Genomic DNA, 16,381 nt, shown 5'->3' with positions numbered 1-16,381 from the left:
CTGTGCTAGTTAATGGCCAAACATATTCTCAGTGCAGTTTTCCCCATACAATAATCATATCCCTTAATATGTTTAAACATTGTGAAATATAAAATGAGAACTGCTGAAGTGCCTTCAGCCCATCAATTTTGCTCCTCCATTCAATATGCAGGCAGTTCTCTGATAATACGTGTTGATTAAATACAATTTGGCTGTAATGTGATTCGTGAGTCTTTTTTCTATAAAGTGAATTCCCGCTCACTGTGACGCGATTCCTTGCCGGGAACCAGCTGAACAGCAAAACCCTGCCTCAAGATCCTCTCTCTGCAAAATGTACAAATAATGTGGTCAGCTAAAACAGGAATGCATTGCACTCAGAAAGCCTTGAAACTGAGGCTGCAACTGGAAATTGTAGACTACATTTAGAAATAACTTTATTTCAAACTGTGGAGAGAATCTTGAGAAGACCTGGAATTCCCAATCGGCATCACGTGGTTATTCAGCCACCACGTGCTTTCTGGTGAAAGGCACAGTTCTCCACTGAGTGACTGTCGTGTGAAAGTGTTACATTTACGGCACTGTTCCATTACAACATGTGATTTAAAGATTTATTTAGACTGAACTAGTGTGGTTGTTAGACCAAACTTAATTTTTGGTTTTTACTGATTTTTTTGGGGTTCGCCCCTTACCCTCTTTTTTCCATAGACCCCATTATTAATATTGCACGATTTTCGACAACACGGTGTTGCACAGAAGCACAGCTACCGTGTTATTGGAGAACAACCTGGACTGATAGCTGATCTGCGATCTTCACACCGTACTCCTGCTCTATCCCTATCCCTTTAATTTCCAGAAATCCTGATTTATATTCAGTGCCATGACTTCCACAGCGTGATCTGGGAGAGAGTACCCCTGGTTCGCCAGTCTCAGAGTGCAGACATTTATTCTCACCTCAATGCAAAGCGGTCTGTCTGTTCCTGATACTGTGGCCCCTTACTTTAGACATCCGAGCCAGGGGAATTACCATCCCTGCTTCCAATCTGTCTCGCCCAATCAGAGTGTTATATATTTCACTGAGATCTCCATTCATTTTCCTAAACCGCATGGAACACAAGTCCAGTCCCCCCAAATTCAGATCCCATAACAAGTCTGTCATCCCAGAGATCAGTCTGGTCATCCTTTACTGCTCTCTCTCAATGTCAGCTTTGTCCTCTATTAGGAACAGAGACCAAAACTGCACACAATGCTGCACAATGTTCTAGATGGTGTCTCACCAAGGACCTGTACAGCTGCAGTAAGATACTCTTACTCCTGTACTCAAATCCCCCTGAAATGAAGGTGAATATTGCAGTTATCTTCATACCTGCTTACTGCTCCTGAAATATTGTTTTCAGTGACTGGTGTACAAGGAGATCCAGATTCCTTTCAATGTTACAGCTCCCCACTTGCTGGGTCCATATACACTGGTCAGCGTGCCAATGCCATTCCCAGTATTGACTCCTGGATTCAGAACTCACTGCCTTACATGGACTCGGGGGCTGCACACAAATAAACAAAAATGCAGCTTAAGTTCCTTTATAGAGCAACATTTTTCAACCACTCCCTTTTCAACTGAGAGGCTGCCATTCTATTGTTCCCATCAAAGTACACAGCATCTCATCTCTCCCATTGCTCTTCATCCGCCACGTATTTGACCAGTCATTTCACTTGTCTCAATCACCTTGGAGCTTTTTTAACATCCTCTTCACTCACTCACAAGATGAGATTGTTTAGTGCTGTCAGCAAACTTGGGAATATTGCATTTGAGACACTCAACCAAATATATGATGTGTATTGGCAATAGCTGGCGCCCAAGCCACGATCCTTGCTATCTACTCCTAGCCTTCCATTTAAAAAAAAACGTTGTTTTATTCCTACTCACTGTTTCCTGCCAGCTCTGTCCTTCGAGAACCATGTCCATGTATTAGCCCCAGTCCCACAGGATTCGAATTTGCACATTAGGCTTGGGGTTATATCAAAAATCTTTCTGAAATTCCACTTGTATTGCATTGATAGCTTCTACATAATTTTGCTAAAAGCCACTTTCTCAAATATGATTCCTATTTCATGAATCTCTGTTGACTTTGTGTATGCCCATTAATTTCAGACCGATACTTTCTCTAAACTGTTTAGTTGATAATTTAATTCTATTCCCTTTTTCTCACCAGACTAAAGTTCCCTCGTATTACTAGGAAGTTTTCTTTTTTGTTTTGCTTTCTTCCGTAAAGGCATAACTGAAGTATTTGCTCCATAGTTCTGCTATTTCCCGGTCCTCAATTATCTGGTATCAAACCGTAGGAAAGCTGCACATTTATTTCCCTTAATTTTGACATTGACATATTTTCAGAAAATATTACAAGTTCTGTCTTATAAACTTTGTTAAGATATTCTTCAGAAACCTATCAATTCCTATTTTAAGATACTCAGTGATTGGCCTTCCACAGCCATACAATCACAGAAGCAAAGACTCTGTACTATCAGAAATACAGCACGGTCTACATTAGACACACTTCGCGACACAATAACCATAGCCGTGAATCTTAAGGCATTTCAAGTGCACTGCCGGGTATTTTCTCATAGTTTTGAGGTTACCATGACAACTCGCCTCTCAAGAAATGCATTTCAGGAAAAGCATTTCAGACCCCAACACACTCTGGGTGAAAAGCAATCCTCAAACCCTCACTAAACCGCAAACCATTCACTTTAAAAGTGTGGCCCTTTGACTAAAAGGAACAGCTGCTGTCCATCCACACTGTCCATGCTCCTCGTAATCCTATCCTTCAGAATCACGTCCCACTCAGCCTCCTCTCCTCCAAACTAAAGAACCCAAGCTTATCCAGCCTCTCTCCATAGCTGATGTGCTCCATCGCAGGGAACATCCTGGTGAATCTCCTTTGCACCCCCTCCAGTGCAGTCACATCCTTCCTGTAATGTGATTCCCAGAACTACACACAGTATTCCATCTTGGCATCACCAAAGTTCCGCATAGCCCTTATGTGCCTCAATGAATCAAGGTTATGTTTACAGTCCCCTATGCTTTCCCAAATTGTGTATGAACCTTTCCATCACATTCAGGGATGTGTGGACAAGCACCTTCTGACCTTCCTAGTGTGCTGTCATTCATTGAGTCCTCCCCTGTCAGGTTCCTTCTGCCAAAGTGCATCACCTCATATTTATCAGGTTTACATTCCATCTGCCATTGATCTTCCCAGCTGACCATTCCATCTGTATCTTCCTGTAACATAGGGCCTTTCTCCTCACTGCCAACCAACTGGCCAATCTGCGTATCCATCACAAACTTACTTATCACACTCCCCACCCCTCGTCCATATTCACAGCGACATCATTTATGAGTACCACAAATATTAAAGTTTAAAATCACACAACATCAGGTTAGAGTCCAACAGGTTTGTTCGGAGGCACTAACTTTCTTCATCAGGTGATTGTGCGCTTTGATGAAGAAGCAGCACTTCGAAAGCTTGTGCCGCCGAATAAACCTGTTGGACTATAATCTGGTGTTATGCGATTTTTAGCATTGTCCACCCAGTTCAACACCAGCAGCTCCGAATCACAACTAATAATGGACACAGCACTGATCCCTGTAGTATACCATTGGACACTGGCCTCCAGTCACACAAGCAGTCAACCACCACCTTGTGTCTCCTACCACTAAACCTCATTTGGCTGCAATTTGGCAAGTCACTAATGAGTCCTACCTGTTCCCTGGTCATTCTGTTCCGCTGGACACACTTGTATATTATCTGGGAATTCTCCCTAATCTTGCCCTGCCAGCAGGTTTCCATGCCCCTGTGTTAGTTCGTCCCCTACGTGTGCAGAATTTCCTCCTTATTGCAGTCTTAAATGGTCTGTCCTTTATCCTGCCATTATTTCCCTTGATTGTGTATTAGGCAGCTGGAGAAACATCCTGATAATTTCCAACTTGTCACATGTTTTGTGAATTTTATACATTTCACAGTGACCCACCCTCTCATTCTTTGAAACTCTCGAGAACACAGCGGAGTTTCCTCATCACGCAATCTCGCCAATTGAGGGATTAGTCTGGAGAATGTCCATTGAACTCCCTCTGTGGTCAGTATATTCTTTCTCAGATTTGGTGACCAAAACTGTACTCAATATTCCAGGTTCAGTACTCACCAACACGCTGTTAAACTGCTTCAACATGTCTTTACATCTATATTCTGACTCCCTTAAAGGAAGGCAATCCAAACTTTAACTTACCACTTGCATATATTCCTCCAAATACACTTCACATTCATTGCATTTATGAACTCATTGTGTGAGTTCTGATAGAAAGCTCCTGATAATCTAAAATATGCCAATTGTACTGGTTCCCCATTATCTATGCTGTAAGAATCAACTTCAAACAATTCCAAAGCTTGTCAAGTATGATTGCCCTTTCAGAAATGCATACTGATTCTCTCCAATGTTGCTGTTAATTTCTAAATAACGAATATCACATCCTATATAATAGATTCCAACAGTTTCCCCACAAATGTCACGTTATTGGTCTGCAGTTCTCCACACTATCTTTTCTTCCCTTTGTAGATGCTTGGATAACTACCGTTCATCTATAGTGCTTGGATCCAGACTATGCAGAATGCATTGGGTAATAGAACACAGTCATCGACAGTGCAACTAATACTTCTATTAGTGGTTTGTTTCTGAAGATTTTGGTTTGAAGTACATCTGGTTTGTCAAGGTTAGCAATGCTCAATCCAGCTGTATGTTCAAGTAGAGCCTTGTTACTGCTCTACATTGACTTTATGTCTTTCGATCCACAAGTCCTATGTGGTGACGTCGAATTTCTGGGTGATTTTCTGGATCTTCCTCCATGAAAACAGGTGCAAAGTAATTAGTTATTTGCTTGGCAATTCCCCTGTTATCCATAATAAGCTCGTCTCTCCTGATTGCAGATTTCCTCATTTGATTTTGCTTTCTCTTTCCTTTGAAATATAGATAATAGATTTATGCATCTTTGTGTTCTTGTTTCTTTGCATGCATGTTCGCTTTTTGATTTCCTTACCCGTTTCATGGCCCCCCTTTTCATAAATTTCTGAGAATTCCCAGGATTCCACAATGTCTGGAATTCTTCTGAAGTCACTTCCTGTGATTAATATAATCTTTAATTTACTATGCTAATCATTGTTAACTCACTTTCTTACTCTTGGGTGTTTTACCTGAAATAAATAGACATATTTTTCAGAATTTGTAGTATTTCCATAAATCTCCTGGTCCTGACCATATATGTTCAGGAACACTGCTGGAGGACAGGAAACAAATAGCGGGGCTCTGGTTGGTACTTTTGCACCATCGGGAGCCAATGGGTGAGATCTCGGAGGACTGGAGGGTAGTGAATGCTGTGCCGTTATTCACGAAGGGCTACAAATAAAAACCGGGGAACTATAGACCAGTAAACCTAAAATCTGTAGCAGGTAAGTTACTTGAGAAGATTCTGAGGGAGAAGATATACATGCATTTGGAAAGACAGGGTTTTGTGAATGGGGGATCATGTCTCACACATTTGTTAGACTGCTTTGATGAAGTGACCAGTAACTTTGGCAAGGGCATGGTTGTATACATAGTCTGTATGAATTTCAGTAAGGCCTTCAATAAGGTTCCACATGGTAGCTGCTCTGGAAGGTTAGATCACATGGAATTGAGGGGGAGCTGGCAAATTAGGTCCAAAATTGGATTGATGATAGGAAGAAGAGGGCAATCGTGGAAGGATGCTTGTCGGACTGGAGGCCTGTGATGAGTGGAATGCCTCAGGGGTCGGTGCTGGAACTATTATATTCACAACAGGCTGATACAAAGACAGACAGACATAGTCACACAAATACAAAAGTAACAAGCACATGGACACACACACACACTTAGATACACATTAAGACACAGACACGAGTGCCATTAAGACACAAATAAATAAGTTTTTGATTTATAAGGAGATCAATGATTCTAGGGAGAAGGTAGGAGAATGATGTTGAAGAACAAGTTAGAAATGACTGAATGGTATATCAGACTCGATAGGCCAAATAGACTAATTCTGCTCCTTTATTTAATGCTCGTGTGGTGTTATGCTATCAAGTATTCTCTTCCTAAGACAGCAGCAGCAACATATTTGATTGGAAACAGTCAGTGGTAATGTGGGAAAAGATTGGAGGGCAGAATGGTTAATGTCTATTCCTAGTTATTGTACCACTTTATCCGAAAACGGGCAGTGATTTCATATGTGGTTGACACAGTATTTTTTTAAAATGTGTCCCATAATGAAAGAAGGATGTCCCTTTCCCTTTACTGTTGATCTATCTGTGGTGTCCTCATCCTCATGGAGCATGAAGACTCGGTTAATTTAGGTATTTTAGTTTGAGCTTGACTGATCTTTGCCGGACAGGAGAGTCAATGTTTATTGGGAACAGACAGGAGACGGATGGTCAGACACATTCGGATCAGCCATGGGAATTCTGAATGGTGCCACCAAATGGCCAACTGCTGCCCCTTTCCAATGTGGTGTTCCATCAATCCACCGTCCCGGCCGTTATAGAGATATACTGCTGCCCCTATCCCATGTGTTGTTCCCTCAGTCCACGCTCCCGGCTCTTACAGAGATGTACTGCTGCCCCGAACCCATGTGTTGTTGCCTCAATCCACCCCTCAGTGCGATTAAAGGGTAGAGGACCATCCCATTCAGCCAGACTGGATCGTTACAATGAGACGGGAGGAGACCATTCTGCCCCTCCAAAGAATTACACAGGAATATAGGATGAAGTAATTCAGCTCGTTGGGTACATTACACAGCCCAGGACGAGGCCATTCAGCCCGCCTGAACTGCTGCACAGGAACAGGGATGCTATCACTAACAGGAAATAGACAGTAGAGATAACTGATTTTTTAAAGAAAACTATAACTAGTTTTGTCTCAGAGATCACTGTATGGTCATCAATGATCAATAACCTATGTAAAATATCTGGATGAAGGGACTGAATGGATCAAAACTGAACTACCTAGTACACCAAAACACGTTCAATAGATATTCAAATGGAGGAATATGCATTATGATGTAGACTGGGAAGGTTAGTGAGCATACCCTCAGCAGAAATAATATAATATGATTTGTCTATTGCAGTCGGGAGCAATTTAAATGGAGAGAGATTGCAGAACTCTGTGATGCAGATGTTTTTCATATTCTTGGTACATGAATCATATGAAGTCTGTCTGCAGATGCAGCATGTGATTCGTAAGGTAAGTGGAATGATGCTGCTTGTGGCAACGGGTATTGGGTTTAATTAGGAATATTTCACTGTATCTGTACAGGGCATTTCTGAGACCACATCAGATACACTGGGTGCAGTTCTGATCCTCTAAACAAAAAAGAACGGATACAATTCCTTTCAAAGATGTTCAAAGATGCTTCCCTTTACTCATTCCTGAAATGAAGGCCTTTTGTTATCGGGGATTATCTGTTTAGATCTTAGATGAGAAATCTAACTGAACCACGATTTTCAGAGAAGTCTTTCAGCTGGATACATATATTCTCTTGTTAAGAAGACTAAAGCTAGATAATATTTTTTTGAATGAGATGCATTGGTATTAACACAAATATTATAAAGATATCAACCCATTTTAAAAAAATACGCAGATGCATATAAGCATCTCATCAAATCATAAAGCGGGCACGTTATTTTCATTTGCTAATGCAAGGCACTGTGCACAACAACTGCAATGATGCTGCATACAGCAGATAGTCTATTATCACCCATTCCAGAGAATGTACATGGAGAGTGCACATGGTCCAGTTTGGTGTTCAGTTGACATTCTTGTATTTTTCCACACAGAGACGGAGAAAAATATTACTTGCTTCAGAAGCAGCAGCCAATTGGTCTCTCTCTCTCTCTTACTTTGTTCTGCCTGAAAACAAGGCGTGAGAGCAGAAAAGTCCTGAGTCATCTTTACCACTCGTGGATGAGGATTCATAGGAATCGAAGCAAAGGGAATTCAGCCAAATCCAACTGTTCCGGGAAGAAATCCGTATTCCCAGACATTTGTGTGAGCAGAATAAATTCAAAGTCAGAAACATATTTGAGAGACTCTATCATTTTACCATTTGTTCACAGTTCAACTTTCTGTGTCTCAGATTTTTCTAGAAAATTACCGAGTCCGATACCTATATCATTGGACGCAGCACTCAACTGGTTACATTTAAAATTTGCTTTCACCAATAGAGGAGTGGGAAAAGACATGAGTGACTCTCCAACATTGGTCAGAACACGAACAAGAGATTTTGAAAGGGTTGTTAAGGTGTGAATTCCCTTCCACAGAAAATTGTGATGCCTGGATATTTCCATTTGTTCAAAATTGTCTATGCAACACATTTGAAAGACAAATGCATGTAGGGAAATGGTGCACTGAAAGAAATGTGCTGCTGAGACCTTAATCAGATCATAGTGCATGGTAGAGCCGTGACAAAGTGTCTGATGACCCACTCTTGCTCCACAGTCCCTTGTCACTATGGTGCATTCAGCCTCTCACAGCTCCTGCAAGGTGCAGATGGGGGCCACTTGCTCCGAATACCTGGTCCACAGTAACACAGGATCTCATTTAATCACTCACAACTGTTACACACAGATTGGTACGGATTGGAAAATGTTATTTAGAAATCCAGTCTGGTTTTGAAAGACGCCTCTGGTCTGTTTACAGAGTGCCCCCTCTCTGCAACTTGTGCTTCATTTGTTGATCTTGGTCTACATCAGGATTCGTTATGAATAAAGCTCCATACCTCACTCAGAGATGACTCAAAAATGCTTTGCTCTCTCTGATTACAACATACAATAACAGTACATCCTGGAAAATTACAGCCGTTTACTTTGAAATTACAGAAAATGAAATCATAAGGAACAGGAATAGGTAATTCGGACGGTCCAGCCATTGTATACGATCATGGCTAATCTACTGTTAGCATTAACTCCTCCTTAATGCCCAGTTCTTCACACTCCACAGCTCTCTGACAGGTCAAAGATTCATGTACCACCTCTTTAAATACTTCCAGTGATGTAGCTCCCCTAACTCTCTAGTCCAGATAATTCCTGACAGTGATTACCCTCTGTGAGAGGAAAACACTCTCTACACATACACCGTTACCTATTGATATGAACAAGAGGTGAACACAGGGGCTCAGGAAAGAGTGAATGGCCTTGATATCAAGGCAGTAGTTGACTGAGGATGTCATCGGGACCACCTACTTATTTGAGCTTAATGAGAATCAGGTCTAACTCCTCACTGGTTGGGGTCTTTCAGAGCACAAAGGAAGATGAAAGTGATCGGTGGCCGACAATCCTCTCAGTCCCGGGACATCTTTTCAAGAGATCCTCAGATTAACTTCCTCAGCACAAACATCTTCAGCTCCTTCGTCAACGTTTATGTGCCCCATTCCCGGCGCACCCCATCTATCCCAAGATCAGAAGCGGAGTGATCACTGAAGATCACACAATATTTAGAACATTTTGTCCCCACTCAGCTCCTGAACCGGTCTGTGTCCATATTCAGCAAGACCCAAACAACATTCACGTTTGTGCAGTTAAAGTGTCGGTAACATTCATGTAACAGAACGGCCAGGCACTGCACATTTCCACAGTTAATTGAGGAGCTCATTCAGCACCTCAAGCTAGTTACACCCGGATATGTGGAAACTATTCAGCCCATGGAAATGAGTGAACAAGAAGAGGGACAGCCCATTCAATCCTCCTGCCTGCTCCACAGGAAGAGGTGGCGTCTGGTTAGTATATTGAGCTGTTAAACAGGAACAGGCAGAGTCCAGTAAGACCACTAAACCTGTTCTATGGAACCAGGAGGAGACCAGTCACCCCTCGAGACACTTACACAGGAATAGGAGGGTGTCATTGATGCTCCAACCTGGAAAACGAATGGAGCAGATACGGCACTCATAGACTGCTCACAATGTTCCTCGTGACTCCATTGCCTGTGGAACCAATGATACTTTAACGTGTTTTGCCGGCAGTGAGGAAGGAAGTCAAATGTTTTCTGCCAAGCCTCAAGGAGGCATCTTCCATCTCCAAGAAGACAGACTCATGTTTTCCGTGGGGATCATAAGCTGGTGGGGATAGTTAACTGTTTTACAATGAAGGTATTGTAGCTCCTGTCGCGCTGGTGGATAACGTGAAGTTCTATGTATGATCACACACCAAATGGACTGTATTAACATTGGAAGAGTATCGTTAAAGACTGTCTCCCTCTCTCTCAATCGAGATGGGGAGTGGCGTGGACTGAGAGGAACGTTCTCAGAGTCTTTTAAGCCACCGATAATCATGTAAACCAAGTAAAAAAACATGGAAGTTATCACCGTATCAGTTCTGTTTGGAATATAATGAGTGACTGTCCATCACCTTAAGTTACAATACAATCACCTCTTATTCTTCAAAGCGCAACAAATTAATCCTCATGCACTCCCGATGGTACAATCATCCCAACAATTAGTCTGGTGAAATTCCTTTATATTCTTTCTGCCAAGAGGACTATTCCTCATAAAGTAGAGACAATCTGTGCACAATACTCCAAATACTATCTCAGCAGCACTCTAGGATTGATCACAATAATTCTCTTCCCTCGCTTAGCTGTTTCAGCTTCTTTCCTATGGTACAAAAAGCCATTCCTTTTCTCTGCATTGAGAAAGATGTGGAATTTTGAAGTTTCTTTCATCTGTGCGTCAGTCATCACCAGAGGTGTCGGTGGAGATGTATATCACGTTCAGAGGGAGACTCAATCAGAAAGAATTCACTTGAAACAGGGAATGGTCACCTACCTGAATAGAAATGACTTGCAGTAACATGGAAATCAGGCAGAAGAAGGGAGCTATCCTTCCTTTTGTTCTTCCCACACGGGATGTGTGCAGCCCTGGTCAGGCCAGCATGTTATGCTGATCTTGAACTGAGTGGCTGATTCAGCTGTTGCACAGGATAATGAAGAGTAAACCACATTGCTGTGGGTTTGCAGTCACACAGAGACCTGAACATGAAAGGATAACCCATTGCCTTCTCTATAGGACATGAGGCAAATAGATATGCTTCTGTTAAAAACTAGGGGTGCTGATTTCATTTGCATTTCATCAACTTCCTTCAGGAGACACCAACAGATTATTATTCTGTGCCGCTTGATTATGAGTAAATGACTTGACCACCATGCACTGTCTGTCCATCTGACAGATTCTGTGGAGAGGACAAATTACCCATCTCAAGTGCAAATATTTTGTGACATAAGCAAAGTTTGAAGGGACTAGAAATGGTTATATCTGGATTTACCTAAGGCACAAACGATGGATTATTCAGCAGTTGCACTGAGGCTGAGAAGGTGACTGAAATATCCTTTTTATGGTCTTCGGCAGGATTGGTGAGTGGGGAGAATATGCAGAAATGTAAATATGAATGAAGAAAAAAGATAATGGAGATTAGGAACAGTCTGGTTTCTCCTCGCGTATTGTTGAGTAAGTTGTGAATAGTAATTTGCTAGTTAAAATCAGTAAGGAATAAAATGTTTGACTGGATCTGAAAATTATGACTTCCAAATTTTAAAATTTGAATATGAACAGCAATTCAGTTCAACTCAGCTTAATGGTCAGATGGAATGACTTACCTGGAACACCAACTATAGCGAGGATGGGATAGTAACTACCTTGAATAATCCAAAGGATATCTTCGATCCTTGATGCTAACGATATCCAAGGCTGAGAAAGGTAGTAAAGACCCAAGGATAAACTCCTGTCTGTTGTAATATTCCAGTCTAATGTTCTCAGATTCTGATCTCTCCTCCCCTGTCTCTCGAGCTACTGATCCCTGTTAGTCCAGTCATTGATGATCCCGCCTATACTGGGATAACACATTGAACCGAGTCCTTAATTAATAGAAGAGGCAAACCCTCCAGTGACACATCTCGGATCCACGGAGACTGACATCAATCACAGTCACTGAACAAATAGCTCCAGCCAACGCCTTTCAATTCAATATTGTTTTATTCAAATTCAAAACAATGATTCAAACTGTCATTTTCTGGAAGGGCTATGTGAGGGTGACTGATGGAACAAATCTTGAGGCTAGTAGATCAATTGAGTGTAACCATTCAATCTGTCTTGGATGCAGGAGAAATGCCATAAGTTTATCAGAACGTAAGCACGCGTCTCTGATTACGAATGGAAGCATACATCCTGGAACTATTGATCAAGCATCATAATTTCAATTAAACATTTAAACATTGAGACATTTTTTGTAGTTTATGATCTGAGGGGAATGTGTGTCTGAGAAACATGGGGTTATAACAGACAAATGGCATGGATACGTTAACAGGAGAAAGCGAGGTCTGCAGATGGTGGAGATCAGAGATGGAAATGTGTTGCTGGAAAAGCGCAGCAGGTCAGGCAGCATCTAGGGAACAGGAGAGGAGGAGGGCTGAAGAAGGGCCAATGCCAGAAACGTCGATTCTCCTGTTCCCTAGATGCTGCCAGACCTTATGCGCTTTTCCAGCAACACATTTCCATCATGGATACGTTAACAGACAATTGAACGTGACAAATGCAATTCAGATTGTTATTCCAGTTTCGGAAAGGGGCAGATGAGGCCTGTGCTCCTGACGTTATCGATGTTAGTGAACTGTGATGAAGTGTCATTTACTGGACTTCAATTACAGTGTGATTATGGCATTATGGAGGAGACAGGAAACAGAGAGAATTGTGTGACATGGCAGTTCAGACAGGAGGGAGGGACAATAATATTCCCCAGTCATCAGTATTGGAATGTTACTCTTTATAACTCATATGAAGAACAGATTCAAGGATACATCTGAAGAGAGGAATGAGGAGTAAAATTTGTTTATTGAACACAAGATACGGGGACAAATATGATTTTCTGTCCATAATAAACTATGGGAAGTACAAAGAAATAAGATACACTCACCATACTGAGCTCCATAAATTGAAATGTGTATTACAAAACCACGGAAGTGGTGTGTAATCTTTGTCAATCATTATTTGGCCCACAGCTGAGATGCTGATTTCCCCTCTGTCAGTGATCCATATCATTGAGGTTCTCTGGCGCAGTATATCAGTATTTAGGTGGTTCTCACTGTTGAGAAAAAAAATCGCTTGGCCTTTTGGACTCTGTTTAACTGTCAGCAACTCAGTTATGTGATATTATTGGCGATAATTTCTCTGGGACCACAGCCAGTATTCGCATAGTGCTCAAACGGTATGGCAATAGATAAAGACCTTGCAGTCCGTGAGAATTTCTAAATAAAACTTCAATTTTCTGTCTGTTCTTGTCTATCTCCCCTCATGCTGTCTTCTGATCTATCCAAATCACCCTCGTTTAACATCCCTGTTTCCAAATTGTGCAGTTGAACAGCTTGATGTTGTGGCCATTTTGGAGAAATGGATAGAGCAGGGACAGGACTGATCGTTGGAGGGTCCGGGGTTTAGATGCTTCATTAAAAAAAGGAAGGTACCAACAGTGAGGTGGGGGTGGGGGTTGGGGTGGGGGAGTGTGGGGTTGCATTCAAAATCAAAGACAGCATTACGTTGGTAGAAAGGATGCTTGATAAGGACTCGTCGAATGAGGGAGCATGGGAAGAGGTTAGAAACAAAAACGGAGAGGTCACCCTGTTGAAAGTTCTCTATTGCCGTCTGAAAAGTTCCATCGATGTAGAGGAAAGGATTACAAAGATGATACTGGATAGGAGCGAAAATAACAGAGTAGTTCTTATGGAAGAATTTAACTTTTCAAATATTGACTGGAAATGCTACAGTTCAATTACTTTATATGGGTCAGTTTTTGTCCAATGTGTGCAGAATGGTTTCCAGACACAGTATGTAGATAGGCCAACAAGGGCCAGGCCAAATTGGATTTGGTACTGAGTAATGAACCAGAACAGGTGTTAGATTTGGAGGTAGGTGAACACTTTGCTGATAGTGACCACAATTCAGTTATGTTTACCTTAGCGATGGAAAGGGGCATGTGTATACCGCAGGACAAGAGTTATAGATGGGGGAAAGGCAATTATGATGCGATTAGGAAAGGTTTTAGGATGCATAGGATGGGGAAGGAAATTGCAGAGGCTGGGTACAATTTAAGTGTGGAGCTTTTTAAAACAACAGCTGTTTTTTTTTTCTTTGATAAGTTTATACCTGCCAGGAAAGGAGGAAGTGGTCGAGTGAGGCTGCTGTGGTTTACTGAAGAAGTTGAATCTCTTGTCAAGAGGAAGAAGGAGGCTTATGTAAAGATGAAACATGAAGGCTCAGTTCGGATGCTTGACTGTTACAAGTTAGCCTGGAAGGACTAAAAAAAAAGCTAAGCATAGCCAGGAGAGAGCATGAGAAGTCTTTGGCATGTAGGATCGTGGAAAACCTTCAAGCTTTCTATCAGTATGTCACGAATAAAACAATGACCAAATAAAGATTAATGGCAATCAAGGACAGTAGTGTTAGGTTTTGTGTGGAGTCTGAGGAGATAGGACGGGTGTAAATTAATATTTGAATCAGTATTCACAATGGAAAAAGAAAATGCTGTCAGGGCAATACTGAGATACAGGCTATTAGACGAGACGGGATTGAAATTCGTAACGTGGAGATGTTAGCAGTTCTGGAGAGTGTGAAAATAGATAAATCCCCTGGGCAAGATGGGATTTATCCTAGGATTCTTTGAGAAGCTAGGGAGGAGTTTACAAAACCATTTGTTCGGATTTTTACATCGCCGTTGTCTACAGGAATAGTGCCAGAACACTGGAGGACAGCAAATGTTGTCCCTTTGTTCAAGCAATGGAGAAGAGACAACCCTGGTAATTATACACCAGGCTTACTTTGATTGTGGGTAAAGTGTTGGAAAGGATTATAAGAGATAGGATTTACTATCATCTAGAAAGGAATAATTTGATTAGGAATAGTCAACAAGATTTTGTGAAGGGTATGTCATGCCTCACAAATTTTACAGAGTTCATTGAGAAGGTGACCAAACAGGGTAAAGTGAGGTATATGGATTTCAGTGAAGCGTTTGGTAAGGTCCCCCATGGTCAGCTATTGAAGAAAATATGGAGAGTGTGGTGTTAGAAAAGCAGAACAGACGAGGCAGCGTCCAAGATGCATGCAAGTTGATGTTTCTCTTGGATGCCCTTCATCAGGAATCAGTTTTCTGGTCTGCAGTATCTGCAGTCTTCATTTTCTCCTCGCTCCTCGGATGTTGCCTGACCTGCTGTGCATTTCCAGCTCCATACTCTCGACTCTGATCTCAAACATCTGCAATCCTTATTTCCTCTCAGAAAATATGGAGACGTGGAATTGTGGGTGATTTAGCGTTTGGATCACAAATCGGCTAGCTGAAAGCAGACAGAAGGTGGTAGTTGATGGGGAATGTTCATCCTGGAGTTTAGTTACTAGTGGTATACTGCAAGGATCTGCTTTGGAGTGACTGTTGTTTGTCCTTTTGAAAATGACCTTAATGAGGGTATAGAAGGATGAGTTAGTAAATTTACGGTTGACAGTAAGGTCGGTGGATCCGTCGGCAGTGCTGAAGGATGTTGTAGGAACTGAGCTGTAATATTCTATGTGCATGGACCTACAATGGGCTAAATAGCTTCCTTCTGTGATGTAACGATTCTGAGGTACTCGGCCCACAATAAAAGCTTTTGGTGCCTGGAGAGTCAAGCTGGTCCAGTAAAGGACACACACTGCACAATCATCCATCATCTCTTCCTGTTTTCTGATATACAGCGGCCTCAAAATATCAGTCCAAACAAAACAGATTGATTCAAATTCAAGCAGTCAGGAGAACGTTCACCCGAGGAGATTGCCGTCAGAGGATTCAATGAATAATAAGATTTCAGAATAAAACAAAAAATAAAGCAATATCACAGCAGCATAATAATTGGCAGCAGAGTAAAACTTACAGTTCCAAATATTTCCAAGTTCAGCATTGTGTTCAGTTTTGGTCACCTTGCTGTGGGAAGGATGGTATTAAACTGGAACATTACAAGGATGTTGCCAGGACTCAAGGGTCTGAGTCACAGGGAGAGGTTGGATAAGCTGGGATATTTCTCTTTCGAGCGCAGTAGACTGAGGGGAGTGAAGTGCTTCGAGAAGCTAGTCATGGCCCACAGCAGTTCCAGTCTCCCAGCCTGCCTCGATCCCCTACAATTTTCCTACCAGTGGAATGGGTCCATAGCGGGTGCCATATCTCTGGAACATCTGGACAACAAGGCCACCCACCTCAGATTCCTGCTCATTGACTATAGGTTCACCTTCAACACCATTATTCCCTTCAGAATAATCACAAAGCTCCCTGACCTTAGTCTCGGC

The sequence above is a fragment of the Chiloscyllium plagiosum genome, chromosome 8, assembly GCF_004010195.1.
Source record: "Chiloscyllium plagiosum isolate BGI_BamShark_2017 chromosome 8, ASM401019v2, whole genome shotgun sequence".
Classification (NCBI taxonomy): Eukaryota; Metazoa; Chordata; class Chondrichthyes; order Orectolobiformes; family Hemiscylliidae; genus Chiloscyllium; species Chiloscyllium plagiosum.
This window is presented reverse-complemented; position numbering follows the sequence as displayed.